Source organism: Mytilus galloprovincialis, chromosome 13, assembly GCF_965363235.1.
Source record: "Mytilus galloprovincialis chromosome 13, xbMytGall1.hap1.1, whole genome shotgun sequence".
NCBI lineage: Eukaryota > Metazoa > Mollusca > Bivalvia > Mytilida > Mytilidae > Mytilus > Mytilus galloprovincialis.
Genome location: NC_134850.1, coordinates 2,953,506 through 2,971,200, shown reverse-complemented (window position 1 = coordinate 2,971,200; position 17,695 = coordinate 2,953,506).

Genomic DNA, 17,695 nt, shown 5'->3' with positions numbered 1-17,695 from the left:
TGTCTAAAATTACATAATGCTTCTTATCTAGACAAAGGTTAAAATGACAGATTAAGCTATGTCACTTTTATGTGAATTTTAACTTGCTTTTCATAAGTTCATGTTTCATGTTTTTATCTGTACAAATCGTTGATATTTGTTGAATTATGTAATTTACTAATAAACTATGTAAACTTGCTAGTGTTAAGTTTTGCAAAGCCATATATGAAGGATCAGAGACTCGGGTAGGATTCCGATATCTACTCTTCACACGGGCTGGGGTAAAATATGTTAAAGTTGACACTGCCAAAATACGGTACCGAAAATACACATTGTAAAAAACCCTCCGGCTACATATTTAACATACCTGCTATTTTAAAATTTGTTATAGTAATGTTTTATGTTTTCATTAAGCAATAAAATATATTCGTATATCCTGGGACTATTATACTATATATATAATATTACTTTTAGTATTTATATATAGTCCCAGGTATGAGCTACAAAAAATGCGGAATTCTCTCCGACTTTGGTTTACACGTTAAAAATTTGATTTGATTTCCTGTGCAGGCTTTGTGGCATAGAAGATTTCGAGCTGTTTTGAAAAGATAATCTTATTATACGCGATAAGCACATTTGAAAAAAGACTGAGAGTTTCGTCACTCATTGTTTAAAAGGTATTCATATCATCTTTTCCTATTGATATTAAAAATTTAACATCTTTTTAGGGTAAACTTATCATAACAAATGGAGAAATATGAATCCGGGTCCGTTCGTCCTGATTCACGTTCGTCCCAGAGACTGTTCGCCTTGATTTTAATTTTCTTCTTTAAGAAAATATTGTATTCTAGTTGTATAATTTTTATTATTTGAACAGAATAAGTACACAGTCTTAGCCTAACCGTTATAAAGTTAGCCTGACCGAAAAAAGAAAAAACATTTTTACTACATGTTCAACTAAAAAATCTTGAAAGTTCTGTCTCTCTGAAAGAATTTCTTGTCTGACATTTTGTCAGTCAGACAAAGTTTGGGTTACACTGGGTTAATGTTTGTTGAAACATTCGCCGAATATTTGTATTGCCACAAATAAGTGTTAGTATAATAATAAATGAACTACTTGTATTTTTCCTCTTCAACATACATGACATATGTTGAAAAAATAATTTATACTGCACAAAAGATTTGGGAAATTGAAATATAATAAGATGGTCACCCTGCCTCAGTCGTACGGGAATCAAAATTATGTACATACGGAACATAAATTATTTCTATAGTATACTACCCTACAGAATGACAATTGTGAAAGTGCTGGTAACTTTAATTTAATAGAGCAGGGATACAGGTGCGCCTTTATCTGATAAATTATGCTTCCAGAAATGAAGTTTTACACACTAACTAACCTACATTGTATGATTGTTTAGATATCTAATATTAAAGTTTTACATGTTATCATGGTTATTGTATTTTGTCTTCTTTTTATAAAATTTATAAACACATTTTGTTTTAGTTTATTTGCGTACCAGCGTTTCCTTTACAATGCTTTACCTGTGATACAAAATTAGAACAAATTGTTCTAAAAATAGATTTGTTTCTATGACCTGTACATGTTTGTATGTTCCAGACCCTATGAGTATTTGAACCGAACATGTACCGTCTGGACAGTATGTATACTTTTTCAAAATACTCATATACGGTCCAGACAGTACACGTACTCATATGGTCTGGAACATGTACAAATTACAATGTACATTGTTACGCTTTGATTAAAGTAAGTTGTTCAACTACACATACAATGTACATTGTAACGCAGTCTGTTATCATTTTTAACAAAAAATGTGTATTGAACTGCCTTTGAAATGCAGTATTTACCACTTGCACAGTGATGTAATACTGTTTCTTGAACCTGGTTAGTTTTTTATATACATGTGTATGTGCGAGGCAGTAAATAGGTAACTGTAAGTAAGGGAGGGTTATTTGCTGGAAAGGAGTGTTGAAATTGTGAAAATATAATAATTGCTTAATAAGTTAATAGAGGTGAATGCACTTTTTTGAAAATAATAATAATATAAAATGATTCACGTATGAAATTCCTCAACCGTATACTGTATATATTTTTTTAAATGACCTGTAATGTCACATACCAACTCTGCACATGCTCATCAGTTTGAACTAAGCATATCAAGGAGGCGATTATTTTCTATGCAGTTAACTAAAATGCCACTTGAATGACTTGTAAGGCTAATAATTAGTTTGTGATAATGTATAGTTTATGGTTAACCACAAGTGGCAGGTCAATGATATTTAGTATGCTGTATAAGCATTGGCATATCTCATTTCCATGGAGATTATTTGGCCATGCCCCCTCATTCTCAGTCAATGTCTATTGACTTTGAAAATTTGCTTAGTTTACATGTACGTGTATTAGTTTGTGATTAGGTCAGTTTTTGGGAAACGACCAGAGGCGGATTTAGGAAAATGGTTGCTTATATAGGGAATCACTGAAGCATGACTGGAGCGGCCCCCCTCTTAGGTCAGTCAGTGGGCCCCCACTTATGATAATTTCTGGATCCGCCACTGACGACTAGTGGTAGCTATACATGTAGGTCAATGATATTTGGTATGCAGTTGTATTACATGTACCATTGGCATATATATCTCATTTCAATGGAGATTATATTGCTCTGCCTCCTTAGTCATGGTCTATTGACTTTGAAAATTTTGCTAAAGTTTACATGTATTATTAGTTTGTGATTAGGTCAGTTCAAGGAAAACCATTAGTGGTAGGCCAATATTTATTAATATTCAGTTGTACAATGAATAAGCATAAGCTTCTCTTATTTCCATGGAGACTATAAAGCCCAACCCCCTCATCATGGTTCATTGACCATGGTTGACTATGAAACTTTTACATATACAAGTACATGTATTAGCTTTCTAAAAAAGCTATGTACTGCTTTGGTTTACACTAATTTAAGGTTATATGTGTGCATGTGGTTGTTAAATTAGTATTGGAAATGTAGTATTTTTAGATATTGATTGATATAAAATGGATGTAATTTAAGCGTGTGCGTTAAACACCCATGCCTTTAAAAAATTAAAATTTCTTGTTGAAAATTAAAACAATTATAGATTTAGACACGGTTCTTGTGGTGTGCCGTTCTGGAGGTGTGCCTATATTGTCAGAAGTTATAAAATACAGACAATACATTTTTGTAAACATTGTATAGGAACATTGTTTAGCAAAGCAAAACATGCAAATTGCAGAGTAACAAAGCAATTAAACACATATTAATAATTGATATTTCAATATTGAATTTATCTGTGAAAGGTATGCATAATAAAAGGAACATGAATTAAAGACAGTTGATCAGAACTGAAATGCACATAGTTAATCATTGTTAATTTTCTGGCACGAGAAAAGTCTGTAATTTTTTATCTCATTTAAGCCAATAGCTGTTGCTGTATCGATCTCAGCCTCATTATTATGCAACCAATCAGAATTTATACATGATAAGTAATTTATTCAAAATGGCATGTATTTCGACTGAAACTAATAGCTCCGCACCGTGATGTGAAGCAAAAAAAGAAGATGTGGTATGATTGCCAATGAGACAACTCTCCACAAGAGACCAAATGACACAGAAATTAACAACTATAGGTCACAGTTCAGCCTTCAACAATGCCCATCCTGCATAGTCAGCTATAAAAGGCCCCGCCCCAAAATGACAATGTAAAACAATTCAACCTAGAAAACTAACGACCTTATTTATGTACAAAAAATTAATGAAAAACAAATATGCAATACATAAACAAACGACAACCACTGAATTACAGGCTCCTGACTTTGGAAAGGCACACACATACAGAATGTGGCATGGTTAACATATTACCAGGATCCCAACCCTCCCCCTAATCTGGGACAGTCGTGTAACAGTACAACATAAGAACGAACTATAAAAATCAGTTGTAAAAGGCTTAACCCATCAGATAGATAAAATACAAAAAAGACAAGTGGACGTGGCTGGGTACTTATACATCCCACAACAAAGAGACACTGATAAAATTGGGAAAGGAAATGGGGAATGTGTCAAAGAGACAACAACACGACCATAGAGCAGACAACAGCCGAAGGCCACCAATGGGTCTTTAATGTAGGGAGAAACTCCCGCACTCAGTCGTCATTCAGCTGAGATAAAATAGATAAAATTAATGTTATTCAACGTCATGCAAACTATGTTCAAGACATATTTTCTAAACTGTTGAATTGCCATAGTTGTAATAACTATGTTGCTATCATACATGTATCTATACTTATTTTATTAATTTCCTATCAGACTTGTATCAAAATTGTCGGTACTTATATTCTATTTTTTATCATTTAATTTTGTTGAATTTTAAAGGTATCATATACATTTTTCGGTACTAGTCCCTTTTACTATAACAACATACTAGTTAAACACTTTTAACCATTTCATGAAATTCATAAGGCATGTTAGATGACATCACAAAGTATATATCAGTTTTAAGACCTTCTAAAAATAACCGTGCAATGTCAGTTTTGCTTTCCCCCGTTTTCTATCAAAAATATATTCGTGTCACTAACCCAGAACAAATTAAGTTAGTTAAAATATACAAAATTAATAATATCACAAAATATTGATTAAGATTAAGCACTTTATTCCATTACTTTTACTGGCAGGGGACTAGTGTCACTACATATTACCAGGCAATACTCTCAGAATGCTCTCAATCATGTCAATTCATGCAAGTCTTGTGAAAAATAAAGTCAATTTATTGTAATGATAACTTCATACACATGTACTAGGTATTTGTTTTTCTCAAGCAATGATAAAGTTATGTACAACAGTAGACATTGTTCATGTTGTTATATAAATACATCTCATGAATACATGTAGTATTAAATTAAAGTTACATTTACCAATAACATTTTTATTTACAGGCCTACTTCAGTTCTTACTAGTTGGAGTAACAGAGGTTTTTGATTTAATTAAGCTGACCAAAAAAGCTGGTTTCTTTGATTTTGGAACTTATAGTAAACATTGTGGTAAGCTAATATAATATACCGTATTCAGAAAGTACAGCACTTAAGGTAGATCTTCTGTGGCGTTACCTTGAATTGTAAAGTAACAGAACACAATTGTCTAGATCTTTAATGAAATACACAAATTTTGAAAAAAAAATGTAATTTCTGTTTCGTCAAAAAACATGGCCGCCATGGCTAAAAATAGAGCATATGGGTAAAATGCAGTTTTTGGCTTATATCTGAAAAACCAAAGCAGTTAGAGCAAATCTGACAAGGGGTAAAAGTATTCATAAGGTAAAGTTCTATCAGCCCTGAAGTTTTCAGATGGATCTAATAACCCATTGTTGGGTAGCTGCCACTAAATTGGTAATTTTAAGGAAATATTGCAGTTTATGGTTATTATCTTGAATAGTATTAATGATAAAGATAAGCTGTAAACAACAAATATGATCAGCAAAGTAAGATCTACTAATAAATATGACCAAAATTGTCAATTGACCCCTTCAAGAGTTATTGCCCTTCAAGAACAGTTTTACACAATTTTATTTAATAACAAACTACAATGAAATGTGACACTTAAAACTCTAAAACGAAAGATAAATGCCAAAAATCAAGGTGAGTGATTCAGGCTCTTGAGAGCCTTTTCTTCATCTTATAATTTAAAAAAAACCAAAAAAAAACCAGAATATATATGTTTAATTCAGATTCATTCTACTCTGCCATATAACCCAAAGGGCAGCTACTCAGAAATACTTTTTTAAAGGCGCATTTACAATACAACTGTCAAATTCATGTTCACTGATTTGACGACAATAGGAACTGTTAATACATGTCAATTTTTTTTTTCTCAAGCTATATTTTGAAAATTATGAAAATATAAAAAAGACAAACATGAAACAGTCAAGTACATGTACTGATAAAATTTCTTTTAACAGGTATTTCTTCAGTTCTGACTTGTTGAAGTGAGAGTATAGATTACATTTGAAGCTGACTGTTAAAGCTTGTTAATTTTATTAAGAAGTGGTAAATAGTTGTGGTAAGTTAATACAGCTTTTTCTGTTATTAAATCACATATACAGTACGCCCAGAGAGTTTGTAATCGCGAACTTTTATCACCGATTTCCGAGTGTAGCGGTGTGACACCGCGAATCACGGATTCTACTCCCAATTTCCTCCAAAGATTCTCTCCCAACACCGCGTGGCTGTTAATTGGTTTATTGCCCATCGGATGAACTGAAAATTAATGACGCGTGACAACATAATCGGATTAGCCAGATTTATTACCTTTGTACATTTAATCGATCTTGATTGCACCTGTGTGCTTTAAAATACGTTATTTAAATGTCCATTCATTGTCAGATAAAAGTGTGACATTTTTATTTAAAATAAGATAATTATTCTTGTATGTATATGGCCATGTCATTGTCATATGAAATAAAACGTAAAAACGTATAAAAATACGAATAAAACACTTATTTAGTATTTTCATTATAGTCCGATCAGTTCATAATTTTTGTTTTTTCAACAAAGTTTCAACAAAGATGATTTTACCACAATTAGAACCTTTTATGACCTACTCAGTGAGCAATATCCGGTTCATTAATAGTTTAATATTATATAATTAATATCAACTGGCTTAAAACAAAATGATGTTTTTACGGTAATTTGTCCAATCTAAATCAAACCCTAGAGTTAATTTATCGGACCAACAAGTGAACTCTGTTACTTTCAATTTATTTTGAAATGTAAAATATTATGTTTCACTACCTCGGTAGATTACCGACTTGAAATATTTGAATTTAAAAAAGAAACAAATAGTTTTGTATGCAATGTGGCAGCCCTATATTCATAAATACTGAGATAATTCCCCGCCCAGACACAACACAATAATCACAACCTTATTTAATTATATGAAGAAATAAAATCATGTGTTTTTTTATCTGTTATGATCTGTTATTGGTCTTTTATTTTTTTAAATAAAATTGGATTGGCGCAATCCGTATTTTACTGCTCGTTAAAAGTCCTCGGCGAAATATAAAAAGAAGTATTTCAACAATTTATACTATAGAATATTAAAATGAAATTATATCGTACAAGAAAGAAATATGTAAAAAAAAATGTGGATCGGATTTTTACGATCGACACATTTTCACAGAGGATCTCACCAACGCCCATCAGGAACTGAACGACATGCATCCTGTTTTCATCTACCATTAATGTATAGTGTTGACTATGGAAGTATAAATAATGTCCAGGTTTATGTCCTCTGTTGACTGAGAAACGTATAAATAAAAGGCTGATGTTCGTTTATTCAGAAAAGGAATAAAATTTAGAATCCGGTTAATCAATTGTAAAAGGACCTTCTAGAGCCTCAATCTTAACGCACACAAATGTCAATCATTACAAAGCAAGTTTAAACCTTCAATGAATTTTCCCACGGTTATCCAGAAAGGTCACCTGAGTTTACTGTTACATGATACTATTTCCCGCCAAATAAAAATCTCGTGGACAAAATTGATGTCACTATTTTTAGCATTCAATATTGTGAGCGAAGTCAAGTTCAAGTTCAACCACGCACTGTTGATCACTGAGATGCGTGTCGTCTTCCCACGGCAATTAATTGTTTTCAAAATATTTAAAGATCACTGTTCTAAATACAACACAAAAGTTTACATTCATTGTGCGTAAATGAATATTATGCAACGACGAGTTGATGCAGCTATAGCAGTATTCCTGTTGTAGCCGAAATGTATTATATCCTAAAGTAATGCTAATCGTGAAGAGAAAATGCCGTAGACTTATTAAACATAACGAATGGTGAATAGTATTTTCTTTTTTACTTGCATATACAAGTTTTAAGACACGTAATTTTCTTTAAACTCACTGCTCACATTTTATACCTTCAGCGTTAGTTTCCGTTTATTTTCACGCAAGTATGTCTCTTTTCGTAAGTTATATAAATTACCGATAAATAAAAAACGAGGTCATAATCAAGTATAGATTTTTTTTATAAAACTTTAATGCAATTGAAAGCATTAACAACAACGTTTTGGATTTTAAAACTTTTATTTTGTAATCGTAAAATAGAAATGGCGTAGAATTATTAGCATAACAGATAGTGAAAAATATTTTCTTTTTTACTTGTAGTATAAAAAACTTTGAGACGTGTAATTTTTCTTTAAACTTCCCTCATTTATTCTCCGTTTATTGTTGCACAATTATATCTCTTTTAGTAAATTAAATATTTATTTACTGATAAAAAAACGGAAGTCAAAATCAAATATAGTTGTTTAAAAACTTGATTAAAATGTACAGTGTAATTGAAAGATTGAAAGAATTAACAACAACGTTTTGCTTTTTATTTTAATCTTTCATTTGTTTCAAGCAATCAGATATAACCTGATAATCAATAGACAGGAAATACAATTGTTTAATTACATTAGAAATCTCACATACCTTGACTGTCGCGTGCCGGCATAGATCAGACGGATTAGGGCAATTAATTACCTGGTGTCACACAGCGTCACACCAGACTGGGAGAGATGTCGCTAATACAATAAACAAAAGGTAGCGGATTTACGCGGAAGTCGGAGGGAATACTCCCAAATTTCTCCGAGAATTTTGGGAGGGATGTCGGAGTTTCCTGGTGTTACACCAGGAAAAATATCGGAGTATGGAGTTTGGGATTACAAACTCCTTGGGCGTACTGTATATAACAAACAAAAAAATCTTGTAAAAGATTAAAAAGGAGTAGAGGCATTAAGGCCATCTTTTTTCCCAAGAACATTTAGTTTATGAGAACTGTTTGGAAATGCATTTATTGTAGTGGGGAACAAGTTAAGAATATTAATGGTAGCTTTTTAAATTGCACTAATATTTGGGCCGAATAAGGGCACCACATCTTCCTATATCTACTTATTGCCTCTACTCCTTTGTCATTGTAGAATAACCCATCCAATAATTCAAGTATAGAAAAATATCAAATGAATAACAGAATTATATATTGCATAAGTTGATTATCAGAGTTGTTTGGTTTGAAGTATTTGAATATTATAAGATCGCAAACACTTTTTATGCCCTTCCTGTGATAGTAAAGGGTCATATTTTTTTCTGGACTGTACGTCCCTCCATTTGTTCATCTGTCCATTCGTTTGTTCCTCCGTATGTCCTGCTTCAGGTTTAAGTTTTTGGTCAAGGTAGTTTATGATGAGGTTGAAGTCCAATCAACTTTAAATTTAAACTTAGTACACATTTTCCCTATGATATGATCTTTCTAATGTTAATGCCAAATTAGAGTTTTTATCCCAACTTTGAAAATAAAAGTGTGAGTGTACTGTACTATGGACACATTCTTGTTAGATAATAGAATATATATATTCCAGGACTTTTCTTGTCTTTTAATCCTCTTTACACAATGTTACATGTTGCTTTTAGATTTCATAACAGGGTTTTATATAATTTTATTCTTATTTTGTAGAAAATGCCACGTAGAGGAAGAAAGAAAAGTGATTTAAGTAAAAAGAAAGAGCAGAGAGATCGAATGAGAGAGAGAAGAATAAAGCAGGCCAATAACAAAAACCTCATCTCCGTGGATAATCAGAGCGCCACCTCTTTAAACTGCCCTACTAATCAGAGCGTCAACTCTCTAAACTGTCCTACAAACAATGATCAGAGCATCAACTCTTTAAACTGTCCTATGCAGCTAGAGCAGAGCGTCAACTCTATAAACTGTCCTATACAACTAGATCAGAGCATCACCTCTATAAACTGTCCTATACTGCTAGATCAGAGCGTCACCTCTATAAACTGTCCTATACTGCTAGATCAGAGCGTCACCTCTATAAACTGTCCTATACTGCTAGATCAGAGCGTCAACTCTATAAACTGTCCTATACAGCTAGATCAGAGCATCAACTCTATAAACTGTCCTAAACCACTAGATCAGAGCGTCAACTCAATAAACTGTCCTATACAGCAAGATCAGAGCGTCAACTCTATAAACTGTCCTATACAGCTAGATCAGAGCTTCAACTCTATAAACTGTCCTATACTGCTAGATCAGAGCGTCAACTCTATAAACTGTCCTATAAAACAAGATGAGAGCATCAACTCTATAAACTGTCTTATGAAACAAGATCAGAGCGTCAACTCTATAAACTGTCCTATAAAACTAGATCAGAGCGTCAACTCTATAAACTGTCCTATTAACCAAGATCAGAGCTTCAACTCTCTAAACTGTCCTACCAACAATGACCAGAGCATCAACTCTCTAAACTGTCCTACCAACAATGATCAGAGTGTCGACTCACTAAATTGTCCATATAATAATGAATCAATCAATAGTACTGAAACAATAGTATCTAAAGAATCTACCAAATTAAATCTATCAATTAAATCTGAATCACAACAATCAGTCAAATCTGAATTAAAACAATCAATCAAATCAATCCAATTAAATAAATCAATGAAATCAAATGTGGGTTCTGAATCATTTATTTCAAACCTAGATATTAAATCAACTAAAACAAAGATGCATAATGAATCGATGAAAACAAATCTGGATTATGATTCAGTTAATACAAGAATGGATTATGAATGGATTAAAACAAATATGGATTATGTATCAATGAAAACAAACATGGATAATGAATCAATGAAAACAGATCTGGATGTTGAATCGATGAAGTCAATGATATCAAAACAAAGTTCTAAAATCAAACACAATCTTTCAAATTTGAATGATGCAATCCAATTGGATACAAATTTTAATAAGGAACACATGAATAGTCATGAATTCTTGGATAAGACTGAAAGCATGGCTATTGAAACTGAAAATATTCAGCTTGATTGTAATGATTTTTCAGAATGTAAACAAGAGAATGATAAGCTAAAGTTGTATAGTCATAGAAATAGAAGAAACATATCTGAAAATAGTATAGAGGTTATATCAGTTTTTGATAATTGGGTAGTTCAAGGTAGTTTTCACCAAGGAGATACCAGATTTGGAATTGATAGTGGGAAGCAATGTGTTGCAAACTGTTTATCAGCTCTTGCCCATAGTAAAATTAAAGATCTAAATGATTGGGATCCTATGTATTTAGACAATGTTTTGATTGATGGAAATGAAATATATAGAAATATTCATGGTAATAATACTCATTTACTTGTATCAGACCTACCAGGTATGATAGACATGTCAGGAAAGTTATTGGAAATATCAAGAAAAGAATCAATTACAGCTGTTGTAGATACTTCTGGAACTACAGATTTTAGTGCATTTGGAAATTCTTTACCTTTAGACCAAGCTTTACAAGAGTCCCTTATAGACTATGATGCTTGCTTTATATGTGCATATGACACTACTTTTTTAGCCTTGAAACATAATCAAGAATTACTTTTGTTTGATTCTCATGCACGAAATGAGCTTGGCTTAAAGGACAGTGATGGTAAAAGTTTACTTTTAAAGTTAAACAGTCTGGATCATCTATACCAGTATTGTTGCAACATGATTGCTGGTGCAAGTCAAGATCAATGGTTTGAGGTAACAGGAGTCAGTATTTCTATTTTTGGACAACAACCTATAATCAAAACTAACTCTGAACTTTCAGAAAGTCATACACAAATAAACACTAGTGAACTTAAACTATCTGAAATTCTACAAACTGGAAACAAAGATAGTCATGAGCTTCCTAAAACTCAAGAAAATATTACCCTGAACGACAACATATCACCAGAAATAATCGAATTGAACATTAATAAAAGTATTGGCATTGATAAAATTAATGAAGTACACATTAATGAGGTTATTATGAATGATGAATCTGATATTGAAATATTGTCTTCAGCTGAAATCTTTTATGATTTTATACCCCTGCATACACTTTTAAAGAGGAAGCTTTGTAAAATCATAAATATACCAAGCAAGTATATATCCAAACAGAATTCTTCAAATTCTTATAAAATAGGACCACCAATTGCTTGCAAGACTATCACAGGTGATGGAAATTGTTTATTTCGAGCCATTTCATATTCACTATCCAGTAGACAAGAATATTTTGGAAAAGTAAGAGGGGCAATAGTTGATCATTTGATGAGAAATGCAGAAATATTCAGGTCTTTTTTACAGCCAAGATTTAAAACTGTAGAAGAGCATATACAAACACTGAAAATGGTAGAAAATAATACATGGGGAACTGAACTGGAAATACTAGCTTGTGCCGACCTTCTTAAAACAGACATTTATACTTTTTTTAACAATTCATGGATTAAATATTCTTCATCTCAAATATGTAGCAACAATAATGTTAATGATCAAGCAATTTATCTTCAACATAATGGAGATATAAATCATTATGAAGTAGTCACAGCTGTTACACAAGAGTCCATTTCACTAAATGGATCACAATCTAGACAAGAACATTGGAAAAAGTATCAGAATTCTAAATCTGAGATGCCAACAAAGAAAATGAAAATTGATGAAAACCAGATGACCGATTCAGATAACAAAATAAAAGTCGGCAAAACTGAATCAAAAGTCTTTTCAAAAAATGAGAAAGAAAGGATCAAGTACATGACAGATGGTGAATTTAGAGCTAGAAAGATTGATACAGGAAAAAGAAAATATTGGGAAAATGAAGAAATACGTTCAAAAAAAATCTATTCAGGCATTAAGAAATATGAAGAGAATGAAATATACAGAGATAATTTGATACATGCAGGTATTCAGAAATATCAAGAAGACGAAAATTATAGAGATACCTTAATAGACTATGGAATTCATAAGTATCAAGAAGATGAGGATTACAGAAAAGCCCTAATACAATCAGGAATTGAGAAATATAAAGATGACAATGAGTACAGGGAAAAGCTGAAGCAAGCTAGTATACACAAGTATGAAGCAGATGTAAATCATAAGGAACATGTGAAGCAAGCTAGTATACACAAGTATGAAGCAGATGTAAATCATAAGGAACATGTGAAGCAAGCTAGTATACACAAGTATGAAGCAGATGTAAAGCATAAGGAACATGTGAAGCAAGCTAGTATACACAAGTATGAAGCAGATGTAAATCATAAGGAACATGTGAAGCAAGCTAGTATACACAAGTATGAAGCAGATGTAAATCATAAGGAACATGTGAAACAAGCTAGTATACACAAGTATGAAGCAGATGTAAATCATAAGGAACATGTGAAGCAAGCTAGTATACAAAAGTATAAGGTAGATGTAAATCATAAGGAACATGTGAAACAAGCAAGTAAACAGAAGTATGCAAATGATGATGCACACAGAATTAAAATTAAACAACAAACATCAGTACGTCGTGAAAGTCTTCAGGAAGAAAACAAGCAAATATCTGAGGTAATAAGAAAATTTAAAGATGAAGTTAAAAAAGGTCCAGAATGTGTTTGTGCTTGTTGTTTGAGACTGTTTTTTGAAAAACAGGTTCAGATCTGCAAGAAAGATTCTTATGATAATTCTATATTTGATTCAGTTACAACAAATAAATATGAACACAAATGCACAGATGATTGTAAGACAAATTGTGCTTTTGAAGGAACATGTAGAACAAGTCTATGGATCTGTTATACTTGCCATCGTAAAATGTTGAAAGGTAAAATACCTGCTGACTCCTTTTCGAATAGTCTATTACTAGAAGATGTTCCAATAGAGTTAAAACGGCTCAATTCAATAGAGCAGCAACTTATAGCACAGAACATTCCATTCATGAAAATTATGGCTTTACCAAAAGGAGGACAAAAAGGAGTTCATGGACCTGTCGTTTGTGTGCCATCTGATTTGAAAAAAGTGACATCTATATTACCCCGATCTGAAGATGAAAGTCTATTACTAAAAGTAAAGTTAAAGAGAAAGCTTAACTACAAAGGATATGACAAATATCAATTTGTAAGACCAAACCATTTAGAGCAAGCACTTTTGTATTTAAAGGATCAAAACATATGGTATAAAGATGTGACTATCAATAATGAATGGATTAATCCAATTCCTGAATTAGACGATAATCAAGTAGTAAATGAGGAATCTGATGATAATGAGCTGGTAGTGGAAAACGAAATACAGGAAGAAGAAATGAGAAAGTCTTCTACAACAGGCAATGAAAGAGAAATAGAAAGTGAACCAGTTAGCTACATTGATGATAGTTTACGTGGTGTTCAGTTAGACACTTGTTTACAACCTGCTGATATCGGACAAGAGGCTTTAGATTTATGCTTTGACCAAGTATTTAATATAGCTCCAGCAGAAAATAATAGTCCTCTAAGTGTTCTTCAAGAACCAGGAATTGAAGCTAAAACCTTTCCTGTACACTTTCCTTCAGGCAAAAATACTTTTGATGAAACCCGTGATGAAAAACTGACTATTGGAAGGTACTTTAATCTTAGATTGATGAGTGTCGAAAATAGATTTGCCAGAGATACTTCCTATATATTTTTCAGTCAATATTTAACAGAGCTCACTAGCGTGATTTCAAATGTACAGATATCTCTTAGAAAGCAATGTCCTATTTCAAAAGAAGGAAAGAAAGTAACTAGAGAAATGCTATGCAACAAGGAAACCTTAAAAGAATTATTTAAAAAAGATGAAGCTATAAAATATTTAAAACCTATTCGAGGAACTCCTCCCTATTGGCAAAGTTCACAAAAAGATATATTTGCAATGATAAGACAGTTAGGAGTCCCAACATTCTTCTGTTCTTTTTCATCTGCAGACTTTAGATGGTCAGAAATTGTAGACACAATTTTAAAACAACAGGGTGACATGCGAAATACTGAAAATATGACATGGGATGAAAAATGTAAAGTTCTCTGTAGCAATCCAGTTACAGCAGCAAGAATGTTTGATAATAGATTCCATAAATTTCTGAAGAATGTTATCATGTCAGAAGCTCAACCAATAGGGAAAATAATCGACTATTTTTACCGAGTTGAATTTCAACAAAGAGGTTCTCCCCACACACATTGTTTGTTTTGGGTAGAGAATGCTCCAAAATTTGGTGAAGTTGAAAATGATGAAATTATCACTTTTATTGACAAGTACATTTCATGTGAGATACCAGATGAAAAGGAAGACAAAGAGTTGCATGACATTGTTATGGCAGTACACCAACATAGCAAAAAGCATTCAAAATCTTGTAAGAAAAAAGGAACAGTATGTCGTTTTAATTTCCCCAGACCTCCCTCAAATAGAACATTTATCTCAGAACCAAGTGATCCAGATAAGGATTCAGAGGAAGAGGAAGAATTTGCAAAGGAAATGTTGTCAAACTTATGGAAAGTAATAACAGAGAATGAAGATAAAAACTTAAATGTATCTGAAATTTTCAAGAAAGCAGGACTAACTCAAGAAAGCTTTGAAAAATGTTACTGTTTCATCACCAATCGAAATACAGTAGTTCTTAAACGTCAGCCAAATGAAATATACACCAATCAGTATAACCCACATCTTTTGAGGGCTTGGGATGCAAACATGGACATACAATATATTTTGGATGCATTTTCCTGTGTTGTATATATTATAAGCTACATAAGTAAAGCTGAGCGAGAGCTAGGATTACTACTGCTACAGACCAAAAATGAAGCTGAAGAAGGAAATTTAAATGCTCAACAGACTTTGAAAAAAATTGGAACTTCATACTTACACCATAGGGAGATAAGTGCACAGGAAGCTGTTTTCAGAGTAACAGGATTGAGATTAAGAGAATGTTCAAGAAAAGTAGAATTTATACCCGTTGGTGAAAATCCATGTCGAATGAGCAAACCTCTGAAAGATCTGGAGAAACAACAAAGTTGTAAGTCTGCAAAAAGAAAAAGGAGTAATAGTGACAGTGAAAATGAAGATGAAGATGAGAATAGCACTTGGATGAACAATGTTGTTGATAGATATAAAGGTAGACCACACATTGACATCTTTATCAAAATATGTCTGGCAAGATTCTGTTCTGAATACAGTGTTATACTAGAATCACAATTACCTCAAAAAATTAATAAAGAAACAACCTTCAAACTTGATGGCTCACTTGGATACATTAGAAAGCGCACAAGAACTTCCCCTGCAGTTATAAAATATCCACGCTTCTCATCAGAAAATTCACCAGAAAAATACTATCAAAGCATATTGCAACTTTATTTACCATACAGATATGATGAACAGTTAAAACCACCACTATTTCAAACATATGAGAATTTCTTCACCTGTGGTACAGTAAAATTTGAAGGAGATAATGAGTTAAGTTCTGTAAGAGAAATTGTTGTCAAAAACATGTCAGATTTTGTAAAAGATGGTCATGATTTAGAGGAAGCAGAAAAGCAATTAAATGAAAAAGGTCCGAATGAAGATGCTTGGTGTGAGTTATGCCCAGAAGCAGAAGTAAATAGAAGAGAATGTATAGATGAAGGCAAAGTAACAAGTGTGATTGACGAGGATTTATCAATACCAGATTTGAATAATGAAAAGAGCTCATCATCTGTTGGAACTAATTTGCTGTCTGTTTCTCTCACAAAAAATGAAATTATTCCAAGGCTAAGAAGTCTGAATGTGAAACAAAGAAGAATTCTCTATAAAGTAAGAGATTGGTGCATTCAGAAATCAAATGGAAAAACACCAGAGCCTTTGCATTTATTTATCACTGGAGGAGCTGGAACGGGTAAAAGTCACTTGATCAAGTGTATACAATATGAAGCAACTCGAATATTAGCACAAACTTCAGAGAATCCAGATGATCTCACAGTTCTATTAACAGCTCCAACTGGAACAGCTGCTTTTAATATCCATGGATTGACAATTCATAGTGCTCTTGGAATTTTCAAAACACTGTCACCTGATCATGCAACTCTCAGTGAAGACAAAATTAATTCACTCAGAACAAAGTTAGAAAATTTGCAAATCTTGATTATTGATGAAATTTCTATGGTCAATAAGAAATTGTTGTTTTTCGTACATGAGCGACTTAGACAAGTGAAAAAAAGACCAGACAAATGTTTATTTGGAGGTGTTTCAGTAATTGCTGTTGGCGATTTTTATCAGTTACCACCTGTCAAAACAAAAAGGGTAGACAAATTGTATGTAGATGATCCCTCTAATCCCTCAAATCAACTATGGAATGGTTTGTTTGAAATTGCTGAGTTGGATGAAATAATGCGTCAACGTGAGGATGGTTTGTTTGCAGAACTACTAAATAGATTGCGTGTTAAGCAGAAAAATGAAAGTTTGACATTGTTTGATAAAAGAACGCTAACACACTGCTTTGGAGATGGCCCCGATGAAGCCTTGCACATATATTCCACAAATGCAGAGGTTGATAACTTTAACAAGGAGATGATAATGAAGCTATGTACAGAATCAAAACTAATTGAAGCACAAGACTTCCAAAAAGACAAAACGTCAGGAAAATTGACTTTGAAAAGAGTTCATTGCACAAAGTCAGATGTATGTCTTCCAATATCTATCCTTTTGGCCGAGGGAGCAAGAGTAATGCTTATCAAGAATGAGGACACCGCAGATGGTTTAGTAAATGGTGTAATGGGAACTGTTATATCTATCAAAGACTTCTTGCCTAACTCCCTCCCAAGTACCATATTCATTCACTTTGACAATGAAAGAGTAGGAAGAAATGCAAAGGTACAAAAAATCATAAGTGGAAAACGCTGTGTTGG